Genomic DNA, 19,247 nt, shown 5'->3' with positions numbered 1-19,247 from the left:
CGGCAGATAGGCGGGCTGCATCTGAACGTACCTGACTGCTCACAGCTGACCCTTTTTATTCTGGTGGCCTTGGGGTTTGAACCCAGAGAGCACTGAGCTACCCTGTCTTGTCTTTAAATTTTATTTTGATAATGGATCTCATTAGTTGTTCAGGCTGGCCTTGAACTTGCAGTCCTGCCTCAGCCTCCTGAGATGGTAGGATGAGACATGAGCCACTGCACCAGGCCTTTATCTTTCTCTAAATAGGTTTATGTGTAGGCTCACACGTGTGAGTTTGGAAATCAAACCTGACACACTGCTGCAAATTTTAAAAAGCTGTTTTAAGATATGCTCTCCAAGCTGGGCATGAAGAAGATTGTAAATTTAAACCCAACTTAGTGAGACCCTGTTTCAAACAAAAAAATAAAAATAAAAAGGGGTGGGGGTGGAGTGCAGTCGAAGTTCCTGAGTTTAGTCTGGGTTCAATTCCCAGTACTTACAAAGCAGTGCCCCGCAGCTGTGTCTTTGGGCAGCGTGGTGTGAGTGCGGGGGCTCTGTGGGGAGGACACTTCCGGCACACAGCACAGCCCCTGCCCGTCCATGTGGAAAACATAAACTTCAACCTTTCCTTTGTGGCATACACAAAATTATCTTGAAATGGATCACATTTCTAAATAGAAACAATCTATAAAACTTCTGGAAGAAAGCAGGAGAAGTTATTCATGACCGTGGCAGAAACAACATTTCCAGAGAGGACACAAAAAGCAGGAGTCACTGCAACGGCCGAGCAGCGGAACATTCGAAATGCTGGCTTTTCAGCAGTCCTGACTGAGAAACGACCAGGAAAGCCATGCCCAAGACAGGGCCTGGCGACACCAAGGGCTCTCCGAGCGGGAACAGAGATACTGGGAAGACAGAGGATGCCGACGCCACCGCAGTCTGCAGCACTGCGAGGCAGACACAGGACAGCCTGGCGGAAAACAGGTGAAACTGCGACACCACGGCACGCCACAAGAGAGCGGGCAGCAGCTGACAGGACCCCGGATGCCAGGGAGACAGTGGCCCACGAAGCTGGGGCCAGGGTGAGGCCACGAGCCCCCCGCCACATGCACACGTGTGTACACAGACTCCCATGGCCACGTGCCAGTGTTCAGAGTCCCCGAGTCTGCCAAGCAGTCAGCACACCCGCTGCCCACACGCACCCTCACACATGCCACGCGGGACATCTCGGGCACGTGGCGTCTGAGAAGAAGGTACCACATCACATGTGGATCATGAATCCACTCCCAGCCCAGAGCCTGGCATCGTTGTTGAGAGTGGGGTGTGGGGATCAGGCCCTTCCCACAGGACAGGTAGAGGGGCTCAGCTGTGCATGATGCGTCCCACTCACATGTGCGAGGTTCCAGGGCTCAAAGTGCCTAACAGGAGAAATGCTGAAAATTCTCACAGTGGCTGACCCAGGGGAAGCTGAGGATGGGGCAGAGCTGCACAGGTCAGGGCGCAGGCCGGGCCTCTCCCCTACTTCCAGACCACGGGTGTCCTGCGTGGTCGTCTGTGGAGGGTCACAGAGGCTGAGGCGGTTCCAGGGACTGGGTCAGGCCTCGTGCGCTGCCTGCCCAGTGGGACCCCAGTGAGCGGTGCCAAGAAACCTGGGGACAGGAAATAGTACAGGCCATCTCAAGGTGCCATCAGCCAGACGCAGAGTGGGAACTTTTCTGGCACAAACAGCCCCTTCCCAGCCAAGGGCAGTGGGCGGCCAGCTACAGAGTTACTGTGCGGCCACCGGGGCCAGGCCCAAGAAGGGATGGGGAGACGAGGCAGAGGGGTCGCTACTACTGGGGCTCAACATGGTACGGTTGTTTCCAGCCCTTCTTTATCAGCATCACATGATGAAGTGTTTACTGCAGCCTGGGATTCGCTCTGCAATGCTCAGGGCCGAGAACAAGTGTGTGAGGGACTGCAGAGGGTTCTAAACGTCAGATGTCAAACCCTGTGACTGTCACGGCTGGGCGGGGCTGGAAGAGGAGGGGACTGGAGAAGGGAGCGTGACAGGAACCAGGCAACCTGACAAGGCCACTGCAGGGCTCGCGCTGACTGACGCCCCACACTTACTCACAGGTCAGGCCTCACAAGGGCCTTGCCAGCAAGGGGCTGGGCAGACCTGCAGGTTCCTGAGCAGCGCGTGGATGATTTACGACTCCCTGGCTCATCAGAACACATGACAGATGTACTTAAACATTTACGGAATCCACCTAGTCAGCTCCCACGGATGCCGGGCCAGCTCTCAGCATGTGGGCGCCCTATGCCCCCACAGCTTTCAGGGTCTTGGGAAGCCTCTCAGGGGGTCCCTGAGAGACCACACGAGCCCTGGGAGGCTGTGGGCCCAAGTCTCCTCCCGGGCTCACAGGGCCCGCAGGCAGCTTGCGCTCTGTGCCCTGCCTTCACATTCGCTGGCCAGCATCCCTGAGCTGCCAGGAGCCAGGTGCAGAGGAGCAGGGACCCACTGCGCTGCTGGCCAGAGCCTCCCTGGGGCTGCAGGGACAGCAGCTGCTTGCCTGGCTGGGGGGCAGCCCCAGGCCCTGCTAGCAATGTGCTCCCAGGTGACACACAGTGGCCAGCCACTTCCTCCAGCTGCCTGAAGTCCCCAGCCCTTCCGCTTCTGCCTGCCTCTGGGGCCGATGACCTCACTGTGGGAAGGAGAACAAAGTGGAGGCTTGGATTAGTTTATCAGCTGCCACTTCTGTAAGGAGCGAGCAGGGAGGGCTGAGTGGGTGGGACAAGCTGAGGAGCTGAGCCCTGCAGGTGGAAGAGGACAGCTGAGAATGAGGGATGCAGAGCTTCACCTCCCTGCAGGCACCGTCCCCCCACCGGGAGGCAGACCTGGCTCCAGCCCCATTCTTGCTGGAAGAGAGCGAATCCACATGCAAGGCTAGGCCTCTGCAGGCAGAGTCCTGCTCCTACAAGGCTGGCCTGATGGAACCCTGGTAGCCCCGGGCGGAACAAGACCCAGACGCCTGCCCTCCCCTCTCCCTCAGACTTCTTCCCCATTTCCCTGGACCGGCTGAGGAGCTGGCAACCCCTCATCTTGCAGTCGATCCACACCCACTTCCTGGGGACAGCAAAGGGAGGGACAGGCTGGGACCAGCATGCTCTCCTTGCCAACCTGCCTAGCAGGGACAGCTTCCCACACCTGCAACCCCACCACCAGCACCCTCTCCCTGGACCTTGTGTCCAGGCTGCAGGCGCTGCTTAGCACTGCATGTGGAGTAAAGAATTCCAACGAAAATGTCAGGCTTAGGCTGCTTCCACAACTGACGTAGACAGGAATAGTGAGGAGGGAAAGGATGAGAGGTCCAGCAGAGCAAGTTATCCTACTTAGGAGCCCTTGGTAACAATGGAAGCGCAGATGCACGCACAGCTGGAGGAGCCTGAGGCTGCATTGTGGGCGGCAATGGGCCCAGCTTCCCACCTGGGGGATGAGGAAGGACAATGACAAACAGTGCTTGCAAGGTGGGTCTGTCACTTCTAGACAGGACACTCACATTTCCCTAGAAGCCTCACTCAGTATGTCTAACTGCCATCTCCTTGGCCTGGGAGACATGGGCAGCCTTAGCTGCAAGGGAGCCCAGACAGTAGGTATTTTAACCTAGTCCATGGTCACCCCAAGCAAGTGAGGATCCACTCAGGAAGAGGAAGGAGTCACTATGCCCTACAGAGGGCTGGAACTTGGCTGAAGGCAGTATTCCAGGTTTTTGACTTGGGGCAGGAAAAGGATTGTGGGGGCAGACGGGAAGCTCCATGTGTCTGATGTGTCCCCCTTATGGACTGGGCCACAAAGAGGTCTCAGGAAGGAAACTTGATGTCACAGAGCAAACACCTGGAAGCAGAAAGCAGATACTATGATACAGGAAATAGATGCCATGACACAGGAAGTAGATGACCTTAAACTACCTGGGAAGCAGCCACTGTACATCAAATTATAGGAGTCCAGGAGTTAACAGAGTCTCTCCCCAGACACCCTCTCTGGGTGAGGGCTCTCTTTCTGTCTCTCCCCATTTACAAACAGGTCAGCTAAGTCATAGCAGAGTCGTAGACCTGGTGGGTGGGAAGCATCACCTTGTCAGGGGATGATGGGGTCCCAAACCCCAGATTGCACAGCCCTTTCCCGCCTGGCAAGAGCCTTGTTGGGGCCCAGCAAGAACTCTGCTCATACCAGTTTTTCCATGCTTCAGAGAAGCTGAACACCAGACGCACACAGCAGCTTTCATCTCACTGCTTCCCCTCCACCACATCTGTGGGTGTGGGGGACTTGAACACAGGGACGGAGGCCCCACAGCAGGACCTGCTGCCCCAGCCCACCGGGCCTGCTTGCTGACCCTCTGCAGACAGAATAGCCCTGTAGTGCAGTCAGCTGCACTGCCAGGCCTGTGAGCCATTTCATAGAGAAAACTGAGGCCCTGGAAAGGCAGACTTGCCCAAACCCACAGGGAAACAAATGGTCACACTGAAGGGGAGCCTGAATCCCAAGTCCCCCGCCTTGGTGCACAGAGCAGTGCTGACCCCAGTCCTGGCTCTCCTGGCTCCTGGCATTGAACTGGAAATGGGCAGCTGGAGGAGCAGGTCCAGGGCCTGCCCTTCCTTCACTGGCCCCAGCCAGCTTGGACCCCAGTCTGGTGCCCTGGGATGGGGCAGGTGGACGTGACTGCAAGCACTTCCCACCCGACCTCATTGCTACCCCTTCATTCCTGTCCCCTGAGGTGCAGATGAGGGTGGAGAATGAAGAGAGCTGAACCTGGGTCTCACCTGGGCACCCTCGGGCAGGGCCAGCACTTGCTAAAATCACCTGTGTGCACTGCCACCTTGTGACAGACCTGCTGTGCGCCTGGGGTAAATTCTGTGCAGGCTGGCGAGGGAACCTGGGCATGGACACCCAGATCCAAGTTGCCACCCTGGAACTGGACCCTGAGGACAGCCGTGGGCAGAGGGGCTGTGGCCAGTCCCAGCTGAGGGCTCTGGCCCTGTGCCCCTATGTGGTCCAAGGAAAGGGTCAGGGCTGCCAGTTCTTTCAAGGACGGCTGGGCAGAACTGAGACGGCAGCTGTTCCCCTCCACCCAGGGGTTCCCCGCCATCCTCAGCTCTCACCCCACTCACCTTGCAGTCCACATGGGCAGCAGAAGGTCGCCACTGAGCTGAGCTCTCTATTGCTGCATGGAGCAGGGACGGCTGCCACACGCATGACAAGGGAAGACCCCATCCAGCCCAGCTGCCACCCCAGGGCAGGGCAAGCGAGAGAGCCTGCAGAAGCAGCAGTGGCGGGTGACAGGGCGGCATCGGAGGAAAAGGCACCCTGCTCGGGGAGGTCTGAGGGGCTGCCCTTGACTCTGCTCTGGACAGCTTTGCTGCCCCCGTTGGCTTTCTCTCTGCCTCCCTCGCCTTCCCTTCCTTCCACCTGCTCTCCTTTCTTTCCTTCCTTTTTTGTGGAGTTGGGGGTGGAGTCCAGGGGCCTCACTCCATCCCCCTTTTTACTTTTCATTTAGAGACAGGGTCTTGCTAAATTGCCCAGGCTGGGCTCAAACTCGTGATCCTTCTGCCTCAGCCCCCAAGCAGGTGAGACTGCAGGCCTGACCCACCGCATCCAGCTCTGAGCTGGCTTTTAAAGGGAAACTCTGGGGCCGCTACAGCCAGGCCTGGAGCTGTGAGCAGAGTTCCCCATGCTCCTGGGCTACAGGGCTTTTCCTTGGCCCCATCCATTTTCCATTCTGGGTCTTTTAAACTGTTATTAAACTGATGGAACTTGTTTGTTAGTTTGTTGAGACAAACCTGCTGCTGTGTAGTGCTCAGGCTGGCCTCGAACATTTATCCATCCTCCTGCCTCAGCCTTCCAAATGTTGGGATTACAGGCATGGGCCCCCACACCTGGCTCTGTATTTTTATACTGATGCTTCAGTGCAGACCCTTTAATGAAGCTAGGATATGCCTTTGGAGCAGCTAAAAGGTTAAAAATAAAGGAAACTCCACCTTTACATATTAAGAGGTTGCAAACTATTGAGGAGATAAATAAGATGATGCTGAGGAAAGTTCTAGAACACAGGAGCATGGGCCCAGACACCCTGACATCCAGAACACTCCAGTTCTTCCTGCGGTTCCAGTGATGACTCTATGGGAGGAAAATCCTTGTCTTGCACTGAGTGCTAATTCCAGATGAGAGGAAGGAAACAGAACAAGAGAGGCCAAGAGACCACCACAGCGCTGGCTTCACGCTGGCAGTAGCCACACGGCCCCCTCCCTGGACCCAGCAGTGGGGAGGATGGCAGAGTGCAGCCCAGCACTGCCAGATGTGGCCAGTAACACCCAGTATTTCTCAGACAGAGGCAGCCGACCCGACAGAGGACTGCCTGGCACTGGGCACAGACCACCAGGAGCTCCCAGAGCAGCTGTAGCCAGCGGGCATGGCCCAGGCCCTGGTGTGCCAGCCCTGGGCTCATCTGAGCAGAGGGGCTTCCCGGGACTGGGATCATGGAGGACGGAGGCAATGAGCACGGGGAGCCACAGCATGCCGCTCTACACCACTGAGGCGACCTCCCAGACTCCACTCGGTGTCTGGGCCTCGAGTAGCAGCCAGACTCGAGGTCCATGCCAGCCTTCGCAGACAAACCCACATAGGACGCACTGTGGTGGCCGGGAATGCAGGGCTGGGCTCCACTTGGAGGCCCTCAGCCTCCCACCAGGAGGCCTCCATGGCATCTGTCTGCGCAGAGGTCCAGTCTCTTTGGTCATAAGCGGGAGAAGCCGCAAGCCTTGCTGGGCTGCTCGGGCTCTGTGAGCACTGACACTCACCGTGCCAACCTCCAGCACACAGGACACGCAGGGCTGCCCTCGGCACGGCAGTCACGCCAAGGCCCATGGTGAGTCACAGGGTACTGGACACCTGTCCCTGACCCCAGACCCCTGGCTGAGCCCCAGGGAGAGGACACATCGCTGGCAGGAGAAACTGCACAGCCCCACCCATGATCGCCCACCCAGGCTGGGTACTGCAGCAGGGGAGGACAGGGACAGAGACAGTGCCCAGTCAGAGCCCCAGCACAGGGTCTCCAAGCTGATTCCCAAGAGGGATCAGAGGGTGCCGTGAGGCATTCTGGGAGGTGGCACCCACCGTCTCGCCAAGCGAAGAGCTCAGGTCAGAGTCAAGCTGCATCCCTCAAGCTGCACAGGCCTTGCTCTTTTCACGCTTTGGGAGCACTAGTAACTGGCATGCCTCACTCTGTGTGCCCCTGAGGAAGGGGGGACACTAGATACAGCTGGCCTTGGCACCACAAGGAAGGTAGCTCTAGCAACACTTGGCAACCCACCCTTAGAGGTGAAGAATTTCAGAGGTGAATCTCAGATGTTAAGAATCTCTATGGGCCAGGGATTTAGCTCAGAGGTTCCGCTGCCTGCCTTGCAAGTGCAAGGACCCAAGTTCGATCCCCAGTACCAAAAAACAAACAAAACAAAAAAGAATCTCTTTACCCTCAGAGGTGAAGAACTGGAGGCAGGAACTGCGGAAAATGTACAAAATCAAAAGGTTCAAACCAAACAACCTTATGCTGGGTGGGGAGACCAGTGAGCACCACGACACTACTCAAGCCAGGCGAGCCATCAGAGGAGCAGAGCCGCGAATCCTGCACCTGCCTGCTTACGACCTGACAGGAAGGACAGGACCACAGGGCAGCGGTGAGGAGTGAGGCACTCAGGGGCCTGGTGGCACCCACAGCTGCCATGGGAGGGTTTCTCAGCCTTTGAGGCTTAGCTGAGCAGGGGTCTGGGGAAAATCCTGCATCCTTTGGTCTCTGGGACAGCTATGGGGACAATGAAACCTTGGGTCTTAGCATGGGACCCATGGACAGATGCTTCGAGGGCTCCCAGACCATTGTGCTGGACGAGGCCTCCTGCTGTGGCCTGAGGCCCAGACACTGGTTTAGAAGTCGCCCGTACCCTCTGCCATTGCTCAGGCTGGGAAGGTGAGTGAAGTCCCCAGGCACGGGGCTCCCTTGCCCACACCAGACTTCTGCACAAAACACAGCAGCACTCGGGGAGAAAGGCATCTCCTGGGGGTCTCGAATATCTTTCCTTTCCCATCCCGTTTCTTTGACCTCGCTCAAGGCCCCTCTGAGAGTCCCCATGAAGAAGTTGGGGTGGCAACCCTCAGCCCACGACGCAGCCAGGATGCGCCAGGATGCACGCACGCACCGAGACCCCGGGCAAGGGATTTCTGGCTTCGCCAGCCAAATGCCTTCCAAGGGAGTGTCAGGAAGTGCATCCTCAGAAACTGCGACTGTCACTTTCGTTCATGGCCAGACCTCATAATGGGAAACAGACACCTTGAGTGAATACTAGGAAGGGGCCGCTGTGGAATAGGTCCACGTCAAGGGTCATAAACCCTCTTGTTATCGGTAGCGTGTGTTTAAGATAAACCGTGTACAATTGCAAGCTGTCTGTTCCAAACACCATCAAGCCCTGTGGGTCGGTTACCCGGCCCTCCTACCTCCCTACTTTATCAAAAAGCTACAGCGAGACGCACATTTAACAAAGTGTAGAGCTGATTGGGTTTGTTTGTCTCCCCGCAGCCAGGACCCAGAGATAAGCCTGTCACCTGGAACCCAGCGTGGAAAGGAAAGGATGGAGACACAACAGCAAGCGCTGGCTGCGGGACCCCCACCATAGACCGCTCCAGACTAGAGCTGTGGGCCGAGTCCTTCCCAATGAGCCAGCGTGCCGCTCCAGCCCCTGCCTGAGGTCTGGTAACTGGGATTCTCAACAGGAAAACAGAATGCTTTGTTTTGAAGACATTTCCAGACTGCCCTTCCACACGCCTCACTTGTGAGTCCAAGTGCATTGGTAATAAAACACAGACTGCCCGCCAGCACCAAGCCCCCATCTCTGACAGCCTGAGCCTGAGCCCGGCGGCTGCGACGCGGCACTTACCAGGCAGTAGAGGCCCTGTGGCAGGCGGCGAGGGACAGCTGTGCGAGTCCGGCCTCAAGACCCAGGTGCCCACAGACACGGCTGCAGCTCATTTGGGTCCGAGTCTCCCTCTGGCTCCCTGCTTGCTGGCTCTCAGCTGGGAAGTTTCAAGTTCCAGGCAGTCCGGGATTCCCTCTCCCTCACACACACTTAACCCTGCTCTGTCTGGTGAGCAGGACTGCAGAGAAGTCCATGCAGCAGGCAGGGTGAGGAACCGGGGGACCCCACTCACCCGCCTCCTCGCTGCTCCTGTGTGACCCTGCAGGGGCTGGACGCCAGAGGCACTCAGGGCCTGGGCTGCAGGGCGTGGGGCTTCCTGAAACCCTGGCTCAGGCTTTCCCTGGGTGGCAACAGGTTTCACCTGCCAGCAAGGGATTCCGAATGTCCTCCCTGGGGGCGACTAGCCCTCGCTGGAGTCCCTAGAGTTTAGGGACCCAGGTTTGGGAAGGCAGAGGTGCTGCAGTTGTGCTGCAGCCAGCTCCCCAGTTCTGGGTGAGGACTCTCAGCCAATCTTGTAGAGCTTCGGTTTCCTCAACTTTAAAATATCAACAGCAGCTGGGTGTGGTGATACACACCTGTGATCCTGGCCAAAGCAGGAAGATCACCACAAATTTGAGGCCACCCTGGGCTACAGTGAGCCTCAGGTCAGCTGAACTACATAGCGAGACCCTGTCTCAAAAAGACAAAATAAAATATTAAAGGCTCCCACCTACCTAAATTAATGTGAAGCCATTCAGGGAGCCTGCTGCCCATGGGATGCAGGGCTGTCACTGTCTGTGTTCTGCTTTCTAAGCCCCTTCCTGTCCACTTACCACGAGCCACCAGGGAAACTGAGTCACAGAAGCTTAGTCACAGCCACAGTTTATCCCGTAGACAGCTCCCAGGCATCTGCCGCGCCTGGGACAGGGAGATCTGAGTGTGACGTGGAAGAGGTGAGCGGACCGCGGAGCGACACACCGGGCTCCCGTGGGCTGCCTCCCATGGCAGAGGCATGGTCTTCACCTTCCTCCTACCACTCTGCAGTTCTGACTTTTTACCTGGAGCACACGCTCGCCTACGTCTGGAAACACACACCGGAAAATGAAACCTCCCCGACGTCCCCTCGTTTCTTGTGGCTGGCTCTTCACAGCTCCCCTTGCTTCCCCGCTGCTGCGGACTCTTCTCTTCTGGCTCCGCACATTCGTCCCTTGCTCCCATTAGCCCCGTGTCTCTCCTGGCTACAGCGGTCACAGCCAGGAACCCTTGGCCCAGATAGGCTCCAGCTCCGGGAAACTTCTGAAAAGGGACCTGCGCCTGCCAGCCTGGCCTCGGGGCTGACCCCAACTCCGAGGGGGTGGGGCCCCATCCCACCTCCCTCAGTGACAGCAGGGCCCACCGCTCAGGTTGTCTCAGCCTCCGCCCCCTCCCTTCCTTTTCTGTAAGCAGACGGAGTTCACTGAACGGGAAACTGACAATACGGAAGCAGAGCTCAGAGGCACCTGTGCTGATGCGGTCACCTCACAGAGTCCCAGAGCTGCCTGCCACCCAGAGGCCCCTCCCACCAAGCAGCCACCACCCAGGCCAGGCCCCGCATCCCCTCACCTGTGGGTTTCCCTGTGTCGTGAGGGGCACGCACCTCGGCCTCTGTGGCCGGCAAATCCAGCCCTAGTCCCCTGCACCTGGGGCCAGGGCTCCACTCCCTTCCACAGCTGAAGGACAGCTGCTGGGCCCCTCAGGCACCTGGCTGCTCTGCTTTTGCTCAGTCACTCTCCTCACTGCTGGGACAAATACCTGGCCACTAAACCTGCAGGAAGAGTGGTTTCTAGAGGGGCGAGTCCCTGTCTGCCAGGCGGAGGTGAGCTGCTCCAGGCAGGTGGGGGCAGAGACAGACAGCGGGGAGGGAGCTGCACTCTTCTGGGTCTATCTCGAGTCAGCAATGAGCCCGCACCAGGCCTGTCCCAGACTCGGCCTCTTGCACTCTCAGGGCTCTCGGCTCCGAGGACATTGGAATCTAAACCTAGCAGCCCCTTGGTGCCCCTCGGGCTACCCGCTGTGCTTCACGGAGCTGGCCTGTCCCTGGCATGCTCCAAAGGATCCTAGGGGCCCAACATTTCTGTCTGTGATGGGAACCCTGAGAGAACTGCCACACTGCCCCCGGATCCTGCCCCGCCGGCATGAGCATCAGGTGAGCTTATAGCTTCTCTGCCCTTGTGCAAGGAGGGGCTGGGCATCGAGGGATGCCACCCCCCAGAGGCAAGGCTGACCGCGGCTCAGGTGTCCCGGGCACTTCTGCACAGTGGGGGCACCTGGCATTTCCAGCATTTTTGCAGAAATGTCTACGTGACACGGAAGCGACTTCTCATAGAAGTAAACAGGGACAGCAGGTCCTATGGGAACTGGGGTGCTCACAGTCTCTGGGTGTGAAGGAAATTCTACCCATTTATTATTACAAAAGGGGGGCGTGGAGGCTGGGTGTGGGGGTGCACACCTGACATCCCGATAGGCTGGGAGCTGAGGCAGGAAGATGGAAAGTTCGGGCCCAACCTCAGCAATTTATTGACTTGCGAGACCGTCTCAAAATAAAACAAAAATGGTTGGGAGGAACTAGGTGCACAGGCCCCAGGGTTCCAACCACAGTACTGCAGAAAAGGGAGGCTTGGGGAGAGCAAGGCGATGGGCTGAACCCCAAACTCCCCAGTACTGCCAGAGGGGGCTGGGACCCACACCAGCTCTCGGGGGTGGTAGCGGCAGTGGCAGTGTTACTGGGCCAGACCCCCACCGTGACCACGAGGCTACTTCTTCTCTTCTCCATTCCTGGGGTGCAAGTCGAGGCCAAAAGCAAGGCTGGGCCATCTCCTCTGGGGTAGGTCGGAAATTTCTCAGCAGGATCCCCAAAGTTTTGGCAGAAGAAACCCTCAGCCTGAGTCCTGCATCTCCAGCATGGAGCCTGGGGCACAGACGTATCTCCCCACAGTCTTGCAGGCCAGAAGTACCAGGTCCAGGGTCAGCCGTGCACCCCCTTGGCTTTGAGAGACCCTCCTGCCCCCCCGGCCCCCAGCAGCCCTGGAGGACCTGGGCTTGTGGCCTCGTTGCTGCAGTCCCTGCTTTCTGCCTCACCCGGCTTCTCCTGTGGCCCTGTCTCTGTCCTCTTCTTCCAGAACCACACTTGTGGGATTGAGGGACCACAGCTAGGGAGACATGATTTCTGGTAGGAGTCAGCAGGGCCCAGCCCAGCGCCCACCTAGCTGGCTGGTGGTCCCAGCAGGACCTGGAGAGCAGACACCTGGAGGCTGAGGTTTCCCTGTGCCCCACTCCGCAGTCTCCTGTCCCTGCCATCTGTCCCAGCCCATTCCAGGCCACTGCTCTGGCTGGTGCTTCCTGCAGGCCCCCCGCACTCCCAGGTGAGCACCAGTCTGAGCTACTCATGACCTGAGGCCTCCCTGTGTGTCCCTTCTGCCACCTGCATTAGGTGGGCACTGCCCACATGGGAGGCTGCAGCAGCAAAGTCCACCATGCCCTGGATGTTGCAGGCCCCGGCAGGATGAGCTGCCAAGCTGGCCCTAGATCCTTGCAGCTCCTCGCTCAGTGTGTCTTGGCCTGAAAGGGCCTAGTGCCACTGTGTCCAAGCAGGGCCTGACAGACAGGTGGCCCCTTCCACCCCAGGCACCCACAGCAGCTCCAGATCTGCCCATTTGGATGGACACCCGTGGGACAAAGTTCCCATGTGCCAGGATGTCCATCGACTCTTCCACCTGTTTTGGGGTTTTTGTTTGTTTTTGTTTTTGTTTTGCTTTTGGTACTGGAGATCAAACTCAGGGCCTTGTGCTTGCCAGGCAGGCGTGGCACCACTGAGCTCCATCCTGGCCCTTCTTCCATCTGCCTTGCCACTTCAGGTCCCCACTAGGGAGATGGATGGTGCCATGTGGCAGGAGGCCACCCTGGGGAATGGTCAGGCTCCTGATCCCGCCCCCTCCCTAGTTCTGACAGCTACAGATGTCTTCAGACACTGGCTACTGTGCCCTTGGTGGGAGCAGAGTCTCCCTGGCCTTGGTCAAGAACCATGGGCCCCAGCACTCCCAGAGCAAGTGTCAGTCCTGTCCTTGCTTTGCCAGTTGCTGACTCTGGTGCCATGGCTCTATGGGGGCCTGGGAGGAGGGGGCACTGTGGCCACTGGCCCTAGCCAAGGCTGGTGGCAAGCACAGGAATGAAGCAAATGCCACAAGGCCAGGGGTGTCTGCAGGGCTCATGACGGCACACGGCTCTCCCCTCGGTCTGCAGCAGGTAGATCCACAAGGCCCACTGCGCTGAGCTCATTCCTGAAAGCCCCCCAAAGAAGAGGCTGGAGCCTGGTGCCCCCAGGGGCCCCTGGAGCAGCCTGGCCTCCGGGCCCATGCAGGAGGCTCACCCAGCAGGAGTGCCCTCCCTAGCCAGAAGAGGGGGAGCCTGGGATTATAGCCTGCACCCACTCAGCTGGCCTGGGGCCAGCGGGCTGTGTGGTCGCAGCCGGAGGTCCTCACAGGGTGGCCAGAGTGGGCTCTGCATCCTGAAGCCTGGCCAGCTGAGTGGAGGAGTACACCCCAATGGGCTGCTGCCGAGAAGCCAGCTGGGCAGGTGGGGGCCGGGCAGGTGAGTGCGGGCGGGCAGGTGAGTGTGGCCAGGCAGGTGTGGTGATGAAGCTAGAGTATCCCAGGTTCATGAGCCCCGCACCCCCGGCTCAGGGAGCAGGAATGATTGTCACCTGGACCAGGCTCGGTAGCCAGCAGGGACCTAGGGCCCTGGGACAGGAGATGTGCTCACCATGGTGCCCAGGGCCTGGGTTCCAGCACCCTCCCATCCTCTCTGCTGCATCCTTTGGTCCATCAGGAATGGGCTCCCAGAACCTCTGCTTAGGAACTCAGGCCGGTTCTGGGCCTGGACAAGCACAGGTCCATGGTCGCTGCTGATGGACCCTGGGGCCACTCTCCAGGAGCCTCGCCGGGTGTCAGCACCGCAGGTGAAGGGAATCTTGTGGCAGGAGCTGCTTTTCACCCAGGATGTAAGCAATGGCCTCTGCTGGAGAGATGGCCAAGCCCACAGCTCCTACCAGCTGTCCCTGCTCAGCTGCCCAACCACTGCTGCTCCAGGGACAGGGACAGGAGGAGAGGCGGGAGAGGAGATTGCGTGAGCAGGTGACTCCTCTGCTCTGAGCTGCCTCCCTGGCCCCAGGCCCGACAACCTGCAGGAAGGAAGTGGGCACAGGCGTGGTGTGCTGCAGGGCCCGGGTGCTATCCTGAATGCTCCAAGTGGAAACAGCTCAGAGAGCAGGCACCAAGTGTCCAGGGCCTGCGGCTGGAACCTTCTTGGCTCCAGCTCCACTTCCTGCTGCTTTGGAAAAAGTCTCCATACATCTGGCACTGTAGGATGTCTCCTTCCTCCACAGCGGCTACTGGCCCTGCTTCCTCCAGCCCCCTGAGAGGCGCCGGGCTCCTCTCACAGCCGCCGAGGACATGCAAGCATCCAGTGTCTGTGCCACAGGGATGAAGTCTTGGGACAGAGCAGCACCGAAAAAACCAGGCTCTCAGCTGCCAGGCTGGCACCGCACCCTGTGCCAGGCCGTGTGACATGAAGTGCACAGTCACTCTGCCACCTCCACGGCTGGAGAAGGGCAAGGTGGCTGCCATCAGCTTCTGTCTTGAGCCACAAAGCCTGCCCAGGGACATCCTGGGGACCTCAAGGCTTGGAGGGACCACAGCTCATGCAGGTGAGGGAGGCTGGCCGAGAAGCTCAGAATTTCCTGGCGTCTGCTGGCTGGTGTTGCAATGGGGAAGAACGGGATTATGTAACGATTTTCCTCCAGAGCTTCACAGCCCTCGGACTCGCTGGACCATGTGCAGAAACACTTCAGGAGCCCGGAAGGAGCCGAGTTGCTGAGGGAAGATTAACCCCTTCTGCCACATGGCAGCTGGTGGCTGACGGGGACACTGGCTATGGACAGCTCTGTAGGACAAGGGGACAGGACGTGGGTGAAGGTGGCAGTGCTGGGTGACCTCTGTGCCAGCATCAGCAGCAGTGGTTACCACAGGCAGGGCTGGGAGAGGACTGCTTGAGGCCCTGTTCCTGGCTCTGACAAGGCACAGGGCAGCGGGTGGTGGCACCGGCTCAAGCTCTCACTACACATCTGGGGCTAGCCTTGTCCATTTGCCTCTGGGCACAGACTGCCAAGCCCAGGCTTACCCTGGGCCCGGAAGGGACCCGTTAGCAGGGACTCAGGAGGCCCTGGTGCCTGTTAACCCATCAGTCAAACCACCACGCACAAGGGAGGCTGCCATGGCTGGGCGCATGTGTGCTCTGCCCGTGTGCCAGGGCTCCGTGTGTGTGCCTGCCCCGGGGCCCACAGCACACACAGGCTGTGCAGAGGCCAAGCGCTGCTCCACAGCAGGCATTCCAGCCCGGGAGATGCTAGCAGTGCAGTGACCAGCCTGGATAACAGCGGACGGCTCTCCCAGGGTAAGCAGGTCTCACACCAGGCCCAGGCTATAGGGCAGAGCCCACCCACGCGGCACCTTGGTTCACCTCACTGTATGTGCTGGAGCAGGCATCTTTGGGCACCAGCAGATTCCTGCTCTGCTTAAAAGGGCAAAGCTGTCTGCGCAGGGACTTGCAACCCCAATGGCTCCAGCCAGGCCCAGGTCCAGGCTGTGGAATGCCTGGGGAGACCATCAACCTGGATGCTGGCTGGGCAGCCTGGGGCACCTCAGCTCTCTCCTTCTCTCCTCTCCTTTCTACCAGCTTTGCAAATAGTGATGCTATCCTTCCACGGAGCTGACCATCCAGGGAGCTCCACATCTGGGGAGCAATGTTCTCAGGTTCACGGAGCCGGGCTGCCTCTCTGGAATAACAGAATAGGCCTGAGGCTCATACCGGATCTGAGGTATGGCCACCAGGCCAGGAGCTGAGGCTGGGCAGTAGCAGTGAGGCCTGGGCAGGGCATGCGTCCCACAAAGGCGCCCTGAGTGTGGGACGGGCGAGCACACAGTGAAGCGCAGGTGCAGCAGTGTGGCCTCTGAGCCTGGCTGGTGTCCATGCCTGCCGCACCCTGGGGCCGTGGGGTTCTCCAGGCTGGCTTGGCGCACAGTCCCTGTGTGGGGCTGCTCGTGTCGCTCTCTGTGTCTTTACCCCAGACCTTGCACACCACCTGACCCTAGGACACAGGACAGTGGTCATTCATCCTGAGCAGCCTGCAGCTCCTCGTGTGCCCACAACACAGCCGACACCGAGCTGAAGAGTGAGGCTATAAAGCAGCGGGATCTACAACCCTCCAGCATGTGGACAGCCCAGGCCGGCCAGGGCAGCGTCCTGGGGTGCAGGGTCAGAGGTGAGCCCAGGCCCGCCCTACCCCCACAGCCGATGACACTGGGGAGCCCCTACCCAGGGCCTGGATGGAGCATGCAGAGAACCCCGCTGACATCAGGGCGACAGTGAATGCCACGGGCGGTCAGGGCACCAGGCTCCACATGCGTCTCCGGCCCGTCTCGCTTACGTGGGGGCTGTCACCGCTCACTGCGGCCCGGAGTTCACAGCCGGGACAGCTTTCTCCCGCTTGCTGTGCTCCCAGCTCATCTCTGCCAGGCTAGCAGGGCCCATCCATCATCTCCTGGCTGCTGGGCGCTGCCAGCCTCAGGTAAAACCCAGCAGAGACAGGTGCCGAACTCCATCATGCGCCTGAGCCCTCTCAGGCAGACACAGTGAGGACCTGGGACCTGAGAGGGAGGTGGTGCCCATCGAAGTCCTGTGCCCTGTGGTCCACGCACTCCCCTGCTCCCATCGGCAGTCGGCTGCTGCCCTCCCCGTCTGCCCCGGTGCACCGTGCAGGGTGGGAAGGTGGCCAAGGGAGTGCGTGCGGGGGCCTGCAGCGTTTCTGTTCTGATTGCTTCAGTGCATGGACCGGTCAGCGCTGTCATTGGCAAAGCTGGGGAGGGGCAAGGAGACGGGGGTAGGGAAGGGACCAGACCGCCAGGCAGAGGGGCACCCAAGCCTTGGGGTCCAGCGGTGAAAACGCAGTCAGGCCATGTCCTCAACTGGCTCTTGGCACAGGCAGGCAAAGGCCTGGGGCTATGTCTGGTGAGCACCAGGGGTGGGTGTGGGGCGCCAAGGGTGCACTGTGGGTGTCGGGCCTCCTGGCAGAGCATGGAGCGCCCGGGCTGGAGAGGAGGGAGGCCTTAGGACAGGCGTCCGGGCTCTCCTCTGACTGCCTCTGGCAGTCCTGTAATTTCTCACTGGCCTCTATGCACCTTCACTTGGATCCACTTCCTGATACTTTTCAACCTTGTTTATGACACCCTAGCAATGCCTTTTCAGTTTTACTCCTAGATGGCTGCTGACGGTGCAGAGAAATGCCATCATTCTTACACGTTGATTTTCATACCCCAAACCTTGCTGAGGTCTCTTCAGCACTTCCCATGATTTATCTCTGGGCTATTCAGGCTCCGTCTTTGGAAGCTATCTGGCATTCTCTAGAGTCATCTTTGATTGACGAGTCATCTCCTCCTCCCCAGGTCTGGGCCCCTGCTTGTCCTCTCTTCCTGTGCCAGGTGCGTGCGTTGGGGGAACAGTGAGCCAGGCGTGTGCTGCGCACAGGGCTTCAGGGTTGGAGCTCCCTGCACATGCTCGTCTCCAGACCCGGGCCTGTTCTTTCTGACACCCTCGACAGAGGCTGAGGTCATCAAATGCTTCACTACTTGTGCAGTGACACACTGACCTGCCAATGTGCCACATTGCCTCAGAGCTGTCTGCAGGTCACACCGCGGTGATTGTGATGAGAACCCAATGGGTCAGAGCACTGCATGAATCAATTTATTATAATGGAATGCAGTGCCCAGACAGGCTGCTGGCTACAAAATGAACAGAACACCGTGCATTTGGCCAGGGAGGTGGTCTTCGTGCTGCGGGATTTGACATGTGAACGGTCCACTCTGAATTTCCTGTAAGCTCTGGGTGTTGCGGCCAGGGATGTCCCAATCCCCACAGTGAGGCACAGTGTGCCCCCTCGATCCCTGGGGTTTGTGAATGGAAGGGACAATGTATTCTTTGAGCGGTGAGGGGAACTCACTTTGTCCCAGGCATCCCCTCCACCTCCTCCCTCACCAGCCACTGCTCAGAGATCACAGGTGGCTGGTGTACCTACCCAGGACTGGGTCTTTAGTTCCCATATCTGCTTCCTCACCGTGGAACCATCGGCTTGTTGCTGAGCCTGTTGGGCACTTGTCTGAGTTGCCATGTGTGGCCCCAGGAACTGTTCCTGCTGTCCACGGTGGCTGTGGCTCTTCTGTGCTGATCCTCATTCACACGGTCAGCTGTGATTGCTGAATACTGAATTTCCAAAGCTGCTCACGGGTGTCATCTGGTATTATCTTCCTCCCGTGAGGATCAGCGCTTGCTTCCACTGGGCAGCCGGGGACAGTCACTCCGGGGACAGTGACAGATGATGCAGGTGAGGGGTGGCCCTGAGGGACCCAGGGCGCAGCCCACAGTGAAGGGGTCTGCGGGGCCTGCTTCTCCCCACACCATGCCTGCACTGCAAGGAGGGCAACCCTGGCACCCTAGCCCCCCACGATCCCACAGCTCCTGCTCCTTTTCATCAGCCTTTCAGCTGTGCTGCCTGCAGGCAGCTCCTGCCCTTGGTGGGTGCCAGAGAGATGTGCAGATCCCAGTGCACCTTTGTGCAGCATGGACACATCAGATCCAGATGCAGCACACTGCCCCCCGATGCCCTCCTCTTCTGCAGGCTTTCTCACACTAGTTGGGCTTCTGCCCTCTGTGAGGTGGCACCAGTGTGACTGTGCGTCTGCCTGCTACATGGGACTGCAGGAGGCTCACCCAGTCCTCAGGTGACCTTGGGCTGCAGGGTCTTGCCTGCCACCTCTCACCCTTACCTGCCAGTTGTCCAGGGGACCTGCCGTGGGGCTGCCAGGCCTTGGCGCTGGTGCCCCTTCGGAAGACACCACACCAGCTTTTCACTGTTCTTGGTGTGCAGGGGGCAAAATCCCCTGATGACGGATGAGTAATGTAACCCTGCTTCCCCATGACTGGCGGCCCCGTTGGCTTCTTCCCGGGCCTTTACCTAGTTGGCTCCCTGGCAGCTTCTGAGGCTCCTGCCACCTGGCGGTTCTCTTCAGCAGCCCTGAGGGTCCCTTCTTGGCTGAGGTGAGGCACCTGCCCAGCCATCTGTGCAGCCGGGTTTCGTCTTTTTTTTTTTTTTTTTTTTTTTTTTTTTTTTTTTTTTTGGGTGCTTCTTTGGTGTGGTCTTT

Source organism: Fukomys damarensis, unplaced genomic scaffold (genome assembly GCF_012274545.1).
Source record: "Fukomys damarensis isolate Sample0158 unplaced genomic scaffold, DMR_v1.0_HiC HiC_scaffold_32, whole genome shotgun sequence".
Classification (NCBI taxonomy): domain Eukaryota; kingdom Metazoa; phylum Chordata; class Mammalia; order Rodentia; family Bathyergidae; genus Fukomys; species Fukomys damarensis.
Note: the sequence above shows the minus strand (reverse complement) of the source record.